Below are 16,114 nucleotides of genomic sequence, written 5' to 3'. Positions count from 1 at the left end.
ATTAAAATAATGAGAAACATCATATTCGTTACAAAACAATTATTGTAACTTGCGTATCATAAGAAAAGGCTATTTGAAGACAGCGACACACTGAAGATCCACCCAAAACGTATTATACTTGGTACAATTTGTTGTAATTAAATTTCAATTAGTAACATAATAATGTACGATTAACGTTTATAGCACGGGTAATACAATATGATTACATACAAGGATTGTGTGGTAGGTTTAGCGTAATGAGTAGCGTCTTTGAAAAATAATGAGTTTTAGTTGGGGTGGTGGTTCGCGTCGTATAACTCTCCCAAATTTTTTTTCATAACATTCGCGTTTTTATTAGGTTCTGATACTCTGTTATTAGTTGAATTTGATGTTATGTAAATATAAATTCACCGTTTTTGAGGGATGATTATGTTCGATTGGCTTAATCTACAGGACAGCTTTGTTCCTTTCTCTTTTACGCTTCGTAATTCACATGTCGCAAAGATTCTGCTAAAAAATGTGGGAATCATGAAATAATGTTTATCTTATGCGGAGAAGTATTCCAAATTTGTACCGCACTGTTTGTAATGGAACTTTTATACGTCTGTGTCCTTATTGATTGGACATGGTAATTGCCTTTTCGTGGGCGATGGAGGAAATGTGCGCTTTAATAGAGCTAACGTGGGAATTTTATGCGCGTCCGTTGCCGACGGCTCGTTGCTGGCCTCACGGGTGGTTCGCCGCCAGGTCGCTTGGAGCTCTGCATGTTTATCAGTCCGTCATCTCGCTTCCTCATTGGCTGATTTTAAAGTCTTACATATGTGATCTGGTTTCGTTCAAATCAGATGTCGGTTTCAGTCGTTATGTTCCTGATTACGATTCTGGTGCGCGTATTGTACTCTTTGAATTGCGTTCTAAATATTTTGATCGTATTCTGTTAGATTTTCGCTCGTATTCCTAATATTCCATATCAGCTTTCGTCTCATATAAAACAAAAGCTAGTTCTGTCGCATGGTGTTTTGTGGACTCAAATATGTTTATTAATGGTTATGAATTCGTGTGTGAACTGTTTCATTTAACTCTATTTTTATTCACGTCTGTTTTTCGTACTTTATTGCATTTAAAGGAGACCTCCAAGTTAACAGCTTTTGACGTAATAAGTATTCGGCTTTATTACGTCTTGTATGAGTATGTAATTCTGCTTTGAATGGTGTTGCTTTTCCCCACCGAGAATGATTTGCGGTCTTAGTAACTGAAAAGGTAGTTACAGTGCCAGCAAGGCTACTATTAGGCAGCAAAAATATTCTACTGTGGTACTGCACAGTGTGAGCGTACTTCCACCATGGCGAATGCTACTGCATGTAGTAAACATTAGTTACAATGATGATGATGATGATGATGATGTTTGGTTTGTGGGGCGCTCAACTGCGCGGTTATCAGCGCCCGTACAAATTCCCAACCTTTCCTCAGTCCAATCTCACCACGTGCACGAATGATGATGAAATGATGAGGACAACACAAACACCCACTTACAAACAATTCACTAGTACATCCAACCGTGAAGTCATGAGAGTGTGTATTATTTGCTTTGAAATTTGCATTGGAGTGGGAGGATGATTCTATTACATTGATTCCTGCTAAAATGTATTGTTTCTAATATCTGTTAATGATGTGTGAACACATTCATGTAACTGTTGTAGTACATTTAGCATTTGCAGGGAAGAATGCTCTAGTCACTATGACTACTGGGCATACTCAGTGGCAAGAAACAACAACATTCAAAACGGAATTACATACCGATTACGTGACAACATGCATTGAAGCTGAATACCAGTTCTGTCAAAAGCTGCTAACAATGAGTTCTCTGTTAAATGAAAGAAACTATGAAAAACGGAAGCAAACAAAAATGACGCAGAATGTTGCACTGTAGTTACAATGGAATTAAATAAAGCAGTTCACACACAGTTTCGATAGCAGCAACGCACGTCTGTAGTCTAGCTCCGCAGAACACTCGTGAGAAAACCTGTGAGTTTCATATGAAACAAATGAAATATGGAAGCAATGCCTGCACCAAATATTATGGCTGTCATCAAAAATCTAGCTAAATACGAGCAACGCGCTTACAGTCCATTTCAAAGAATGCAATACAAACAAAAAGTACTAACAAGAAGAGAAAGAGATGAAATCAGCTTCCGTGTCAAGTCATGCCAGAAGATTTTTAGCTTTTGACATGTGCTACATGTAGGTAAAAAGACGAGGGCTAGTAGAAATCCTTGGGTAACAGAAGAAATATTTAATTAATGAAAGGAGAAAATTTTAAAAATGCAGTAAATGAAGCAGGAAAAAAGGAATACAAACGTCTCAAAAATGAAATCGTCAGGAAGTGCAAAATGGCTAAACAGGGATGGCTAGAGGACAAATGTAAGGATGTAGAGGTTTATCTCACTAGGGGTAAGATAGATACTGCCTACAGGAAAATTAAAGAGACCTTTGGGGAAAAGAGAACCACTTGTATGAATATCAAGAGCTCAGATGGAAACCCAGTGCTAAGCAAAGAAGGGAAAGCAGAAAGGTGGAAGGAGTATATAGAGGGTCTATACAAGGGCATTTCCTTGAGGACAATATTGTGGAAATGGAAGAAAATGTAGATGAAGATGAAATGGGAGATATGATACTGCATGAAGAGTTTGACAGAGCACTGAAAGACCTAAGTCGAAACAATGCCCGGGGAGTAGACAATATTCCATTAGAACTACTGACAGCCTTGGGAGAGCCAGGCCTAACAAAACTCTACCATCTGGTGAGCAAGCTGTATGAGACAGGCGAAATACCCTCAGACTTCAAGAAGAATATAATAGTTCCAATCCGAAAGAAAGCAGGTGTTGACAGATGTGAAAATTACCGAACTACCAGTTTAATAAGCCACAGCTGCAAAATACTAACGCGAATTCTTTACAGACGAATGGAAAAACTGGTAGAAGCCGACCTCGGGGAAGATCAGTTTGGATTCCGTAGAAATGTTGGAACACGTGAGGCAATACTGACTCTATGACTTATCTTAGAAACAAGATTAAGGAAAGGCAAACCTACGTTTCTAGCATTTGTGGACTTAGAGAAAGATTTTGACAATGTTGACTGGAATAGTCTCTTTCAAATTCTGAAGGTGGCAGGGGTAAAATATAGGGAGCGAAAGGCTATTTATAATTTGTACTGAAACCAGATGGCATGAGTCGAGGGACATGAAAGGGAAGCAGTGGTTGGGAAGGAAGTGAGACAGGGTTGTAGCCTTTCCTGATGTTATTCAATCTGTATATTGAGCAAGCAGTGAAGGAGTAAGTATTAAAATCCATGAAGAAGAAATAAAAACTTTGAGGTTCGCCGATGACATTGTAATTCTGTCAGAGACAGCAAAGGACTTGGAAGAGCAGTTGAACGGAATGGACAGTGTCTTGAAAGGAGGATATAAGATGAACATGAACAAAAGCAAAACGAGGATAATGGAATGTAGTCGAATTGAGTCGGGTATGCTGAGGAAATTAGATTAGGAAATGAGACACTTAAAGTAGTAAAGGAGTTTTGCTATTTGGGGAGCAAAATAAGTGATGATGGTCGAAGTAGGGAGGATATGAAATGTAGACTGGGAATGGCAAGGAAAGAGTTTCTGAAGAAAAGAAGTTTGTTAACATCGACTATAGATTTAAGTGTCAGGAAGTCGTTTCTGAAAGTATTTGTATGGAGTGTAGCCATGTATGGAAGTGAAACATGGACGATAGATAGTTTGAACAAGAAGAGAATAGAAGCCTTCGAAATGTGGTGCTACAGAAGAATGCTGAAGATTAGATGGGTAGGAGGTACTGAATAGGATTGGGGAGAAGAGAAGTTTGTGGCACAACTTCACTAGAAGAAGGGATCGGTTGGTACGACACGTTCTGAGGCATCAAGGGATCACCAATTTAGTATTGGAGGGCAGCGTCGAGGGTAAAAATCGTAGAGGGAGACCAAGAGATGAATACATTAAGCATATTCAGAAGGATGTGGGTTGCAGTAGCTACTGGGAGATGAAGAAGCTTGCGCAGGATAGAGTAGCATGGAGAGCTGCATCAAACCAGTCTCAGGACTGAAGACCACAACAACAACATGTGCTACATCGCACTTATTTCAAGTTGATAACTACCACACAGTGGAAATTTCAATAATAGCTTTTACAAATAAAAAAAATTTTACGGTCAGAAGGTAACACAGATGTTACTTGCAAAATTTTACATGACTGTGAACACCAGCAGCGATAAGTTAATCTTAGTTTCTGATTAAGATTTCTCGAATATATTAGTTTGCAAGGTCACAAAAACCTTTCACATTCCAGGAACTCATAGTCTAATAAAACTACAAGGCCTAACTTTGATGAATAAATGAAAAAAAGTATTGTCATCTAAATCGCGTATTTCGAATTAAAAATAGGGATTTTCGCGCCGTATCTCTCGTATTCAGCGTTCACTGTAGGCCACTTGTAGTTCTGCTGTCGTTCCCTGTTTCCGTGTCGTAACACGGTCCTTGCATTTCTGATACTTTGCTCGGCTTTCTGCGACTGTACACCACATCTCGCCGCTCGCAGAGCTCCTGTCGCGTCTGCACCACACACGGCGTCCCGGGTTCGATTCCCGGCCCGGCTGGGGATTTTCTGTACCCGGAGACTGGGTGTTTGTGTTGTCCTCATCACTTCGTCATCATTATCATTTGTGAGAGTGACTAGATTGGATTGTGAAAAGAAAATGGTCTGTCTAGAAATTGGGACTTTCTACGGGCTCTGATACCGCGCAGTTGAGCGCCCAACAAACCAAACATGATCATCATCTGCACCACAGCCTCGCTGCCCCCAAATCACTGCTTGTTCGTCGCGCAGGTGTACCACTACTCGCCGGGAACCTTTATCGCGCGTCCGTCCGCATCGCTAGCTGAGTGGATTCGAAATGGTTCAAATCGCTCTGAGCACTATGGGACTTAACATCGAAGGTCATCAGTTCCCTAGAACTTACAACTACTTAAACCTAACTAACCTAAGGACATCGCACACATCCATGCCAGAGGCAGGACTCGAACCTGCGACCGTAGCAGCAGCGCGATTCCTGACTGTAGCGCCTAGAACCCCTCGGACACCGCGGCCGGCGCTGAGTGGATTGCTTGCAGTGTTTGAAGCAAAACAATGTTCTCGGCTCCGTCTGAGATGGTAACAGTTGTTCGTGACGCCAAAAATGTGGTTATGAAGTAGTAGGAAGAGAATCTACACTACTGGCTATTAAAATTGCTACACCTAGAAGAATGCAGATGATAAACGGGTATTCATTGTAGAAATATATTATACTAGAACTGACATGTGATTACATTTTCACGCAATGTGGGTGCATACATCCTGAGAAATCAGTACCCAGAACAACCACTTTTGGCCGTAATAACGGCCTTGACACGCCTGGGCATTGAGTCAAACAGAGCTTGGATGGCGTGTACAGGTACAGCTGCCCATGCAGCTTCAACACGATACCACAGTTCATCAAGAGTAGTGACTGGCGTATTGTGACGAGCCAGTTGCTCGGCCACCATTGACCAGACGTTTTCAATTGGTTAGAGATCTGGAGAATGTGCTGGCCAGGGCAGCAGTCGAAAATTTTCTGTATCCAGAGAGGTCCGTACAGGATCTGCAACATGCGTCGTGCATTATCTGCTGAAATGTAGGGTTTCGCAGGGATCGAATGAAGGATAGAGCGACGAGTCGTAACAAATCTGAAATGTAACGTCCACTGTTCAAAGTGCCGTCAACGCGAACAAGAGGTGACCGTGACGTGTAACCAATGGCACCTCATACCATCACGCCGGGTGATACGCCAGTATGGCGATGACGGATACACGCTGCCAATGTGCGTTCACCGCGATGTCGCCAAACACGGATGCGACCATCATGATGCTGTAGACAGAATCTGGATTTATCCAAAAAAATGACGTTTTGCCATTCGTGCACCCAGGTTCGTCGTTGAATACACCATCGCTGGCGCTCCTGTCTCTGATGCAGCGTCAAGGGTAACCGCAACCATGGTCTCCGAGCTGATAGTCCATGCTGCTGCAAACGCCGTCGAACTGTTCGTGCAGATGGTTGTTGTCTTGCAATCGTCCCCATCTGTTAGGGATCGAGACGTGGCTGAACGATCCGTTACAGCCATGCGGATAAGATGCCTGTCATCTCGACTGCTAGTGATACGAGGCCGTTGGGATCCAGCACGGCGTTCCGTATTGCCCTCCTGAACCCACCGATTCCATATTCTGCTAACAGTCATTGGATCTCTACCAACGCGAGGAGCAACGTCGCGATACGATAAACCGCAATCGCGATAGGCTACAATCCGACCTTCATCAAAGGCGGAAACGTGATGGTACGCATTTCTCCTCCTTACACGAGGCATCACAACAACGTTTCACCAGGCAACGCTGGTCATCTGCTGTTTATGTATGAGAAATCGGTGGGAACTTTCCTCATGTCAGCACATTGTAGGTTGTATGAATGCTCTGAAAACCTGATTATTTGAATATGACAGCATCTTCTTCCTGTCGGTTAAATTTCGCGTCTATAGCACGTCATCTTCTTGGTGTAGCGATTTTAATGGCCAGTAGTGTATACAGTTCACACTACCAAAGGAACTTTGCATCGTAATCAGAATTTATCTGCCGATACCGGGCAAGCGACTTTCAAGTGCAACGTCTGACCTGTACACGAATATACAAAATGGACGTTCGAGTACGGTCGTAGACGCGTGGTTGACGACATACGACATATGGAAATTTGGTGTGGCCATGAGTCGTGCACGGATAGCCTAATGATAAGGCGAGCGCTCGCGATAAGCGGGAAATCCGGGTTCGAGTCCTGGTCCGCCACAAATCTTCATTGTCGTCATTCCACTCTACAGCTGATGGCAGTCATTGTTCGCAATTGCGAATTCATTTGATTTGTTCGATAACGCCTGCATCGTGATCAGAATAATACAGGCATTGCACTACCGTGAAACTGATAACGGCTGCGAGAGAGGTGTGATGACTAGGGCCCGGATTTTAATTACCTAAAAAACAGTGAAATATGCAAACATTTATGACCTAAAACTTACATATGACCTTAAAATAAAATATGACTTAATGGAAGTTTATTTAAAACATTCTTGTTTGTTTATTTAATTATTTATTCACCATAAAGTAATACAAAATTCACTTCTCTAATTATTTTAAGTATAGTTCTTTCTTTCTGTAGAGCTTGTGGCTAATTTGCACCTATTTTTTGAATGTCTGAATGTTTTATTTTCTAAACACAAAGTACAGTGAAAAGATCATCTATCGAAACACTAAAACAATGTTTATATTTGTACATAGTATTTAAAGTGTTTCACATTATATAATACCGTATGTCAATCTTCAGTATCTGCAAAATTGCACTGGATCACAAGGTGCATTTTCAGGTTTTCCATTGTCAAAGAACTGGGCAACGGCCTTGCCGCAGTGGATACACCGGTTCCCGTGAGATCACCGATGTTAAGTGCAGTTGGGTGTGGCTGGCACTTGGATGGGTGACCATCCAGCCGCCATGCGCTGTTGCCATTTTTCGGGGTGCACTCAGCCTCGCGATGCCAATTGATGAGCTACTCGACCGAACAGTAACGGCTCCGGTCAAAGAAAACCATCATAACGACTGGGAGAACGGTTTGCCGACCACACCCCCCTCCTATCCGCATCCTCAACTGAGGATGTCACGGCGGTCGGATGGTCCCGATGGGCCACTTGTGGCCTGAAGACAGAGTGCATTGTCAAAGATCTACAGCTGTCGCTCAGGATAGTTTTTTACCTGGAAACCGGAGTGGCCTAGCAGTTCTAGGTGCTTCAGTCTGGAAGCACGCGACTGTTACAGTCACAGGTTCGAATCCTGCCTTGGGCCTGGATATGTGTGGTGTTCTTTAGTTAGGTTTAAGTAGTTCTAAGTTCTAAGGGACTGATGACCTCAGCTGTTAAGTCCTCTAGTGCTTAGAGCCATTTGAACCATTTGTACCGGGAAAAGCTCCTCTCCACTTCACAAGACGCCACTGGAGCACATTTGACGGCAGCCAGGTCACGGGAGTTCAGCTTTGTTTCAGTATCTTCAAATGTTGTGGCATTCCCTGAAAGACTGTCACTAATTTTGCACAGTGTAGAATATCCAGGGTTCCGTTGGAGAACACTTTGCAATTTGGTTTTCACTTTGTCAGCCACATGACCAAGAGCTCGACCCAACTCACTGCTCAGCAGCATTAAGCCAAGAACCCCATCCTGTAAGAACAGATAAGTGGTAGGGGCGTTGAAGGCGCTTGTTCCTTGAATTTCTGCACCTGTAGCGGAGCCTTCACATAGATTTTCTTGCCACAGGAAATTAATTTGTCCATGTGAGGGTAATTTGATCGCACCTCTTCGGCAACTCTGTGCAACGCATGTCTAGACAAGTAGCGTACACAATACTGGGGTATATGAAGCACCATCTGTTACAAGCAGCAAAACGTTGTCTCTTTTCACACCATCCGACCACAGTAGCTTCAGAGAGTTGTGAAACAAAATAGCTTTCGTCGAATTGTTTACTCTACCGAGAGCTTCACACGTTAGTAGGAACATACCTCGAGGGCCATCAACTTTTAGAACACCAACAACAACATTTGCAATATATCGCCCACTAATATCCGTAGTTTCATCTATCGACAGCCAGATCTTTTGCTCAACAGTATTTTGTAGCATACGGGTAAACAGTTTTTCCTCAGTGTAGATTCATCTGGAACTGGATGTGTTGTGTACTTCTCCAAGAACCGTCTGAAGCGTCGATTCTTCAGCTTTTCCAATGGGATGCCGCAGGACACGATCATCTCACACAAATCCTTGCAGAATGATTGGACGGTTGACGATTGACCAGTCTGTTCAAATAACAGCGTTTGCCTGCTGTTATTTTCAGCACTTCGTTTCACACAGCTGCTGTGTTTAGCGGTATCACACAGTTTACAAAATAATATTTTCCCATCAGTACTAAAGCACTTCTCTCCAAATTCTCGAACATATCCTCGCAACTTGATGCTGTCAGAGCACTTTGCTTTAGGCATTTTGAACAACGCAAAGGCTGTAATGAAACTGGTTACTGTGAACACCTGTGCGACTGCGATGATTGTTACGGCAGAAGCCGCCTTTGTTGTCTCTGAGAGCGTATTGTCGACTCTGCGCAACAATGTTTTATGTTGGCGAAACGACTGTTGTGGTACACCGATTTTCTGCTACAGTCCTGAGAAATAAAGCTGTGTACTAATTTATCTGTTTATCTTTCATAATAGCACGTTAAATATTGTCTCGTTGGGCAACATATTCATTTTCTTTTTCGTGTGTCCCGTAAGATACGAGAAAAACGCTATATGCATTTTTGGCAAAAGTTGACGGAAATATGACCTATTATATTAAAAGTTAGCCGCAATATGGCCTATTACTAAAATTTGTTGAATTATGACTTTGTATGCACAATCAAAATACACTTTTCGACTCTAAAATGCCTATATTTGTGCATAAATTGTTCTAAAATTCACCCTATAGTTCAGAAAAAATATGACTTGTCACTAAAATCCGGGACCTAGTGCTGACCACAGGCCCATCCATATCTACACCTGGTGACGGCTTTGGGCTGAGGATGACACGGCGGCCGGTCAGTACCGTTGGGTCTTCCAAGGCCTACTCGGACGGTGTTTGTTTGTTGTTTATAGCTTAAATGACAGAAAACTGAATCGCACAAAAAATGCAAGGTTTCCTGCTGCCTGAAATACACTCCTGGAAATTGAAATAAGAACACCGTGAATTCATTGTCCCAGGAAGGGGAAACTTTATTGACACATTCCTGGGGTCAGATACATCACATGATCACACTGACAGAACCACAGGCACATAGACACAGGCAACAGAGCATGCACAATGTCGGCACTAGTACAGTGTATATCCACCTTTCGCAGCAATGCAGGCTGCTATTCTCCCATGGAGACGATCGTAGAGATGCTGGATGTAGTCCTGTGGAACGGCTTGCCATGCCATTTCCACCTGGCGCCTCAGTTGGACCAGCGTTCGTGCTGGACGTGCAGACCGCGTGAGACGACGCTTCATCCAGTCCCAAACATGCTCAATGGGGGACAGATCCGGAGATCTTGCTGGCCAGGGTAGTTCACTTACACCTTCTAGAGCACGTTGGGTGGCACGGGATACATGCGGACGTGCATTGTCCTCTTGGAACAGCAAGTTCCCTTGCCGGTCTAGAAATGGTAGAACGATGGGTTCGATGACGTTTTGGATGTACCGTGAACTATTCAGTGTCCCCTCGACGATCACCAGTGGTGTACGGCCAGTGTAGGAGATCGCTCCCCACACCATGATGCCGGGTTTTGGCCCTGTGTGCCTCGGTCGTATGCAGTCCTGATTGTGGCGCTCACCTGCACGGCGCCAAACACGCATACGACCATCATTGGCACCAAGGCAGAAGCGACTCTCATCGCTGAAGACGACACGTCTCCATTCGTCCCTCCATTCACGCCTGTCGCGACACCACTGGAGGCGGGCTGCACGATGTTGGGGCGTGAGCGGAAGACGGCCTAACGGTGTTCGGGACCGTAGCCCAGCTTCATGGAGACGGTTGCGAATGGTCCTCGCCGATACCCCAGGAGCAACAGTGTCCCTAATTTGCTGGGAAGTGGCGGTGCGGTCCCCTACGGCACTGTGTAGGATCCTACGGTCTTGGCGTGCATCCGTGCGTCGCTGCGGTCCGGTCCCAGGTCGACGGGCACGTGCACCTTCCGCCGACCACTGGCGACAACATCGATGTACTGTGGAGACCTCACGCCCCACGTGTTGAGCAATTCGGCGGTACGTCCACCCGGCCTCCCGCATGCCCACTATACGCCCTCGCTCAAAGTCCGTCAACTGCACATACGGTTCACGTCCACGCTGTCGCGGCATGCTACCAGTGTTGAAGACTGCGATGGAGCTCCGTATGCCACGGCAAACTGGCTGACACTGACGGCGGCGGTGCACAAATGCTGCGCAGCTAGCGCCATTCGACGGCCAACACCGCGGTTCCTGGTGTGTCCGCTGTGCCGTGCGTGTGATCATTGCTTGTACAGCCCTCTCGCAGTGTCTGGAGCAAGTATGGTGGGTCTGACACTCCGGTGTCAATGTGTTCTTTTTTCCATTTCCAGGAGTGTATTAAAAGTGAACCGCAATATGGCCTATTACTAAAATTTGTTGAATTATGACTTTGTATGCACAATCAAAATACATTTTTCGACTCTAAAATGCCTATATTTGTGTATAAATTGTTCTAAAATTCACCCTATAGTCCAGAAAAAAATATGACTTGTCATTAAAATCCGGGACCTAGTGCTGGCCACAGGCCCATCCATATCCGCACATGGTGACGGCTTTGGGCTGAGGATGACACGGCGGCCGGTCAGTACCGTTGGGTCTTCCATGGCCTCTTCGGACGGTGTTTGTTTGTTGTTTATACCTTAAATGACAGGAAACTGAATCGCCACAAAAAATGCAAGGTTTCCTGCTGTCCGAAATAAAATGGGGGTCGACTCCTGATCTGAAATGTCAAAAGGAATGGTAATCAGAATACACATTGGGTGTATACAGCAATTGTACTTGAATTGTTTGCAGTCAACAGCGTAAGAACTGTTAGCGATTTTCCTGAATGTAGAAATACAGATTTCGTGTGCCAGAATCTATGTAGTACTTAAAGTGTTTGAAAGGAACATAATAGGTAATGAACCCGTGGTCTACGGGTAGCGTCTTTGATTCATAATGAAAACGTCTTCGGTCCCGTGTTCGATCGTCGCCACTGCCTAAATTTTGACAAATAATCAGCATTGGCGGCCGAAGACTTCCGGCATAAGAAGTCAGCTTCATTCTGCCAACGGCCTTGTCAAAGAGGGCGGAGGAGCGGATAGAGGATCAGGGCACTTTCTTGTCCTAGGGGTGGGAAATTGCCCCTAAAGGCGGAAGAATCAGCAATGATCAACGACATGAGGATGCAGAAGGCAATGGAAACCACTGCATTTAAGACACGTAACGTGTATCCACAGGACATGTGGCCTGTAATTGAAGAAGTGTCATGATGATCTCTCCATTGGCAAAAGATTCCGGAATAGTCCCCCATTCGGATCTTCGGGAGGGGACTGCCGAGGGGGAGGTTACCATGAGAAAAAGATTGAATAATTAACGAAAGGATAACGTTCTACGAGTCGGGGCGGGGAATGTCAGAAGCTTGAACGTGGTAGGGAAACTAGAAAATCTGAAAAGGGAAATGCAAAGGCTCAGTCTAGATATAGTAGGGGTCAGTGAAGTGAAGGAAGACAAGGATTTCTGGTCAGATGAGTATCGGGTAATATCAACAGCAGCAGGAAATGGTATAACAGGTGTAGGATTCGTTATGAATAGGAACGTAGGGCAGAGGGTGTGTTACTGTGAACAGTTCAGTGACCGGGTTGTTCTAATCAGAATCGACAGCAGACCAACACCGACAACGATAGTTCAGGTATACATGCCGACGTCGCAAGCTGAAGATGAACAGATAGAGAAAGTGTATGAGGATATTGAAATGTAAAGGGGGACGAAAATCTAATAGTCATGGGCGACTGGAATGCAGTTGTAGGGGAAAGAGTAGAAGAAAAGGTTACAGGAGAATATGGGCTTGGGAGAAGGAATGAAAGAGGAGAAAGACTAATTGAGTTCTGTAACAAGTTTCAGCTAGTAATAGCGAATACCCTGTTCAAGAATCACAAGAGGAGGAGGTATACTTGGAAAAGGCCGGGAGATACGGGAAGATTTCAATTACACTCCTGGAAATGGAAAAAAGAACACATTGATACCGGTGTGTCAGACCCACCATACTTGCTCCGGACACTGCGAGAGGGCTGTACAAGCAATGATCACACGCACGGCACAGCGGACACACCAGGAACCGCGGTGTTGGCCGTCGAATGGCGCTAGCTGCGCAGCATTTGTGCACCGCCGCCGTCAGTGTCAGCCAGTTTGCCGTGGCATACGGAGCTCCATCGCAGTCTTTAACACTGGTAGCATGCCGCGACAGCGTGGACGTGAACCGTATGTGCAGTTGACGGACTTTGAGCGAGGGTGTATAGTGGGCATGCGGGAGGCCGGGTGGACGTACCGCCGAATTGCTCAACACGTGGGACGTGAGGTCTCCACAGTACATCGATGTTGTCGCCAGTGGTCGGCGGAAGGTGCACGTGCCCGTCGACCTGGGACCGGACCGCAGCGACGCACGGATGCACGCCAAGACCGTAGGATCCTACGCAGTGCCGTAGGGGACCGCACCGCCACTTCCCAGCAAATTAGGGACACTGTTGCTCCTGGGGTATCGACGAGGACCATTCGCAACCGTCTCCATGAATCTGGGCTACGGTCCCGCACACCGTTAGGCCGTCTTCCGCTCACGCCCCAACATCGTGCAGCCCGCCTCCAGTGGTGTCGCGACAGGCGTGAATGGAGGGACGAATGGAGACGTGTCGTCTTCAGCGATGAGAGTCGCTTCTGCCTTGGTGCCAATGATGGTCGTATGCGTGTTTGGCGCCGTGCAGGTGAGCGCCACAATCAGGACTGCATACGACCGAGGCACACAGGGCCAACACCCGGCATCATGGTGTGGGGAGCGATCTCCTACACTGGCCGTACACCACTGGTGATCGTCGAGGGGACACTGAATAGTGCACGGTACATCCAAACCGTCATCGAACCCATCGTTCTACCATTCCTAGACCGGCAAGGGAACTTGCTGTTCCAACAGGACAATGCACGTCCGCATGTATCCCGTGCCACCCAACGTGCTCTAGAAGGTGTAAGTGAACTACCCTGGCCAGCAAGATCTCCGGATCTGTCCCCCATTGAGCATGTTTGGGACTGGATGAAGCGTCGTCTCACGCGGTCTGCACGTCCAGCACGAACGCTGGTCCAACTGAGGCGCCAGGTGGAAATGGCATGGCAAGCCGTTCCACAGGACTACATCCAGCATCTCTACGATCGTCTCCATGGGAGAATAGCAGCCTGCATTGCTGCGAAAGGTGGATATACACTGTACTAGTGCCGACATTGTGCATGCTCTGTTGCCTGTGTCTATGTGCCTGTGGTTCTGTCAGTGTGATCATGTGATGTATCTGACCCCAGGAATGTGTCAATAAAGTTTCCCCTTCCTGGGACAATGAATTCACGGTGTTCTTATTTCAATTTCCAGGAGTGTAGATTACATCATGGTCAGACAGAGATTCCGAAATCAGATACTGGATTGTAAGGCGTACCCAGGAGCAGATATAGACTCAGATCACAATATAGTAGTAATGAAGAGTAGGCTGAAGTTCAAGACATTAGTCAGGAAGAATCAATACGCAAAGAAGTGGGATACGGAAGTACTAAGGAATGACGAGATACGTCTGAAGTTCTCTAACGCTATAGATACAGCAATAAGGAGTAGCGCAGTAGGCAGTACAGTTGAAGGGGAATGGAAATCTCTAAAACGGGCCATCACAAAAGTTGGGAAGGAAAACATAGGTACAAAGACGGTAGCTGCGAAGAAACCATGGGTAACAGAAGAAATACTTCAGTTGATTGATGAAAGGAGGAAGTACAAACATGTTCCGGGAAAATCAGGAATACAGAAATACAAGTCGCTGAGGAATGAAGTAAATAGGAAGTGGAGGGAAGCTAAGACGAAATGGCTGCAGGAAAAATGTGAAGACATCGAAAAAGATATGATTGTCGGAAGGACAGACTCAGCATACAGGAAAGTCAAAACAACCTTTGGTGACATCAAAAGCAACGGTGGTAACATTAAGAGTGCAACGGGAATTCCACTGTTAAATGCAGAGGACAGAGCAGATAGGTGGAAAGAATACATTGAAAGCCTCTATGAGGGTGAAGATTTGTCTGATGTGATAGAAGAAGAAACAGGAGTCGATTTAGAAGAGATAGGGGATCCAGGATTAGAATCGGAATTTAAAAGAGCTTTGGAGGACTTACGGTCAAATAAGGCAGAAGGGATAGATAACATTCCATCAGAATTTCTAAAATCATTGGGGGAAGTGGCAACAAAACGACTATTCACGTTGGTGAGTAGAATATATGAGTCTGGCGATATACCATTTGACTTTCGGAAATCATCATCCACACAATTCCGAAGACGGCAAGAGCTGACAAGTGCGAGAATTATCGCACAATCAGCTTAAAAGCTCATGCATCGAAGCTGCTTACAAGAATAATATACAGAAGAATGGAAAAGAAAATTGAGAATGCGCTAGGTGACGATCAGTTTGGCTATAGGAAAAGTAAAGGGGCGAGAGAGGCAATTCTGACATTACGGCTAATATTGGAAGCAAGGCTAAAGAAAAATCAAGACACTTTCATAGGATTTGTCGACCTGGAAAAAGCGTTCGACAATATAAAATGGTGCAAGCTGTTCGAGATTCTGAATAAAGTAGGGGTAAGCTATAAGGAGAGACGGGTCATATACAATGTGTACAACAACCAAGAGGGAATAATAAGAGTGGACGATCAAGAACGAAGTGCTCGTATTAAGAAGGGTGTAAGACAAGGTTGTAGCCTTTCGCCCCTACTCTTCAATCTGTACATCGAGGAAGCAATGATGGAAATAAAAGAAAGGTTCAGGAGTGGAATTAAAATACAAGGTGAAAGGATATCAATGATACGATTCGCTGATGACATTGCTATCCTGAGTGAAAGTGAAGAAGAATTAAATGATCTGCTGAACGGAATGAACAGTCTAATGAGTACACAGTATGGTTTGAGAGTAAATCGGAGAAAGACGAAGGTAATGAGAAGTAGTAGAAATGAGAACAGCGAGAAACTTAACATCAGGATTAATGGTCACGAAGTCAATGAAGTTAAGGAATTCTGCTACCTAGGCAGTAAAATAATCAATGACGGACGGAGCAAGGAGGACATCAAAAGCAGACTCGCTATGGCAAAAAAGGCATTTCTGGCCAAGAGAAGTCTACTAATATCAAATACCGGCCTTAATTTGACGAATAAATTT

General features: G+C 45.0%; 1 protein-coding gene across 1 annotated transcript in view; it reads left to right on the top strand.

Moving 5' to 3' along the window:
- Positions 1-16,114, top strand: part of LOC126091912 (cholinesterase 2-like) — a 257,842-nt gene that overhangs the window by 49,675 nt on the left and 192,053 nt on the right. The gene's annotated exons all lie outside the window — the stretch shown is intronic.

This window comes from Schistocerca cancellata, chromosome 7 (assembly GCF_023864275.1).
Source record: "Schistocerca cancellata isolate TAMUIC-IGC-003103 chromosome 7, iqSchCanc2.1, whole genome shotgun sequence".
Classification (NCBI taxonomy): Eukaryota; Metazoa; Arthropoda; class Insecta; order Orthoptera; family Acrididae; genus Schistocerca; species Schistocerca cancellata.
The sequence above is the reverse complement of the archived record's forward strand: the minus strand, read 5'-3'. Positions and strand labels throughout refer to the sequence as shown.